Source organism: Hyaena hyaena, unplaced genomic scaffold (genome assembly GCF_003009895.1).
Source record: "Hyaena hyaena isolate Hyena2069 unplaced genomic scaffold, ASM300989v1 scaffold_1040, whole genome shotgun sequence".
In the NCBI taxonomy this organism is placed as follows: Eukaryota; Metazoa; Chordata; class Mammalia; order Carnivora; family Hyaenidae; genus Hyaena; species Hyaena hyaena.
This window is the reverse complement of record NW_024081670.1, coordinates 60,051-63,826: the sequence shown is the minus strand read 5'-3', so window position 1 is coordinate 63,826 and position 3,776 is coordinate 60,051. Positions and strand designations below refer to the sequence as shown.

Sequence of the window (3,776 nt, the reverse complement as noted above, 5' to 3'; positions counted from 1 at the left end):
TTTATAATTTATCTCTTTTCTGACAAGTGAAAATGATGTATAAATTTAAAAAATATTTCCAACTTTATGGAGGATGAGCATTGTTTTGTATATTTACTGGTCATGTTGACTTACTTTTCCATAAACAGGTCTGCTTATGTTTTCTTTCCCTTCATTCCACTGGGTTATTCAACTTGCACGCACCTAGCTGTAAGAGGTTGTGTGTATATATATCTTATCTCCATGTGTGTATATATCTTATCTCCATAGATGCATAATATATTCCAGATATTTTCCCAACATATTTTGTCCTTTCCCTTTGTTTATGGATTTTTCTTTGCAATAAAATTACATGGTTAAACCTACGTTAAATTATTAGTCTATTTCTCTCCTGCATGCAATGGTTTTGCATTTGCATCTCTTCCACTTGCAATGGTCCTTCACATGGTTTTAATATTGACTCAAAATTTGCCTTTATGTCAGGTTTTTCCAATTTTAGGATCAGATACTAAGAATTTGTAAACAGATTTAGTATAGGCTGAAAGTTAAACTTTCAAAACTACTAATTAAGTGGAAAACAACACTAAGGTACAATTTAATTTGCAAATAAAATAACACACTACTTTATGCTTTCTTTAGTGCTGATCTTAGATACCTATTTTCTTATTACAGTGATCCAGTGTGGATATGTCAGAAGGAAACAACACTCTGGTCACTGAGTTTGTTCTCACAGGACTTACAGAGCTGTGATCTGCGATCATGGCTGCAGTTCCTCTTTTTCTTCATGTTCTTGGTCATCTACCTCATCACTATGGTAGGAAACCTTGGACTGATGGCTCTTATTTGGAAGGATGGCCATCTTCACATGCCTATGTACTTGTTTCTTGGTGGTTTAGCCTTTGCCGATGCTTATACTTCACACCTCTGTAACTCCCAGGATGCTGGTCAATTTCTTAGACAAGACTACAATAATATCTCTAGTCAAGTGCATCACCTAATTTTACTTTTTTTGCCTCCAGTGAAACTACAGAATGTTTCCTTCTGGTAGTGAAGGCCTATGGCTGCTATGTAGCCTTGCTTTATCCAGTGATAATGTCCAATAGACTCTGTACTCAGTTGACAATTATTTCATATGTAATTGGTTTTTGCATCCCCTGATTCATTTGAGTTTGTTATTAAGATTAACTTTCTGCAGGTCTAACATAATACATTACTTCTACTGTGAAATTTTACAACTATTCAAAATTTCATGTAATGACATATCTATTAATGCACTAATGATATTTATTTTTGCAGCTTTAATACAAATATCCACATTAATGACCATCATAATCTCTTTTACTTGTATGCTCTTTGACTTTCTGAAAAAGAAGTCTGAAAAGGGCTGAAGCAAAGCCTTCTCCACATGCAGTGCCCACTTACTCTCTGTTTCCTTGTACTATGGCACTCTCATCTATATGTATGGGTGTCCTGCATCCAGTTTAGCTGAAGATCAGGACAAATTATATTCCCTATTTTACACTATTATAATTCCCCTGCTAAACCCATTTATCTACAGCTTGAGAAATAAAGAGGGTATAGGTGCCTTGAGACAGGCTACAAAGAAGAAAACAGTTGTCAAGGGAAATTTCAAATTGTTTCTTTTTTCACCCTTTGCATAAACGAGTTCTTAAATCTTGCAGATTAGCCATGGTTCTGCCCTTTCACTAAAGAGTTAGTGTCAGGGTGGTCACTAAGCAATGGAAGGAACCCAGCTTCGCACAATGTTTACTTGGATATGTGTCCAATTAAATTTATTATGACAGTTGAAATGACTCATACTACTAATAGTTGATTTACTTAAAAATATTGAAATTTTTTATGTGAACATTTAGTCTTCGAAAATTTGATACCTGCAAGGGACTCCTCCCCTAAATTCCATTTAATAATTGACAGTAACTGAGGCTGATGTGTAAATGGGAGTCATTTAGTTCATGACTGATTCTAGCTCACTGAGCTTGACCTGCATGTTAATAAATCTCGGTGATGTTTTGCCACACTATGATAAAACGATAACAACTTAGATTATTGGCAGAAAAATGTTTCTGAAATAGAGGGGAGGAAAATTAAGAAAAACGAAGATGTTTAAAAAATTGGTGCTTTTTAATAACAATTAAAAGAAGTTGGCTTGAATTCAATAATGGATCATCAAAATTTAAAACTTCTCATATCTAGAAGCCCACATACTAACTTTCATACAGGACATTATAATTATAATACCGTGGTACTTAGGAATTTGCAGATTTGGAAATACCTCAAGGTATAGCTTTCTTAAATATTATAGATCTCCTGTACTCTATTTACAAGAATATTTTGTTTGCAATAGTAAGACAGAGCATACAGGAGAGTGCACACATATGGGGGGGGGGATGGGCAGAGAGAGGCAGAGATAATTCCAAGTAGGCCCTGTGCTATATCAGAGCAGAGCCCAACACTGGGCTAGAACTTACAAACTGTGAAATCATGACCTGAGCCGAAATCAAGAGTTGTATATGCTTAACTGACTGAAACACCCAGGCACCCCTAGACTAATTTATTTTAGTATACTACAATTGACATAGATTCCTTTATCATTTCTTTTTTTTTCTTTTCTTTTCTTTTTTCCCCTTTCCTTTTCTTTTCTTTTTGTGAAGACTTAATTATGTTCCTTGAGCAATCTATGTGTTCAAGCACTACGTTTAGAAAAAAAGAATTCATAGAAAACAAAAATTAAATTCAAGTTGTTAAAGCAGGAATGAAAATGGTCCTCTTGTTGAAGTATGTTAAAAGTTATATTTAGAGTTTTTTTTTCTTTAATTCCAACAAACATCAAAATACTTATCTAAAATGAAGACATAGTATGTATCATAAATTCATCAATTATTTGACTTATGAATATAAATGAAAATATCAATTCATTTTTATAGGTCTACAGTTTTATTGCCATAGGTCCCACTGGCAAATGGCTTTTTAAAAAGTTAGACAACCAAGGGGCACCTGGGTGGCTCAGTCGGTTAAGCATCCAACTTCAGCTCAGGTCATGATCACATGGTTCGTGGGTTCAAGCCCCTCATCGGGCACTGTGCTCACAGCTAGCCAAGAGCCTGGAGGAATATGTATATTCCTCTCTCTCTGACCCTCCCCTGCTCACTCTCTTTCTCTCTCTCTCTCTCTCTCTCTCTCTCTCTCTCAGAAATAAATAAAATATTTTTTAAAAAGTTAGACAACTGAATACAATCTTTTGAAAAGTACTATTAACTGCACAAAATTCTGACTAGTTTTACTGTTTTGGTGGCTAACAATGACACAGGATATTTTTATTTGTAGGTTAGGATTGATTTTGCATTACATTATCTTTATTTTTGATTAGGGCCCTGTTCCAATAACTTACCACTATGTGCTGTTACAATCTTTTAAATTCTTGTTATCATTTTGACACAAATAAATGTTTCCATGAATCCGAACAGTTGTTTTTTTGTTTGTTTTTTGCTTTTTGTTTTTTAGTTTGAGTGCATGGTACACATAATGTTTCTAATTTCTGCAATGATATTTCATGACTGAATTGTTAAAGGTAGAACCAATTATTAAAAATTTGTTAACCTTTGAGTATATGTAATGCTAACAAATGAAGACTTTGTTTTGTAACTACAGTGAAATTATTATACATAACAAAATTAATTGCTTACCATTATTTAATATCAATCTGTGTTCAGTACTCCTAGTTTGTCTTAAAAATTTGTTGTTTCTTTGTTGAATCAGGATTTAAACAAAGTATAATT

At 33.7% G+C, this 3,776-nt stretch overlaps 1 pseudogene; it reads left to right on the top strand.

The window, feature by feature from the left end:
* Positions 1-666: 666 nt before the first annotated feature.
* Positions 667-1,640, top strand: LOC120223761 (annotated as a pseudogene).
* Positions 1,641-3,776: the final 2,136 nt, after the last annotated feature.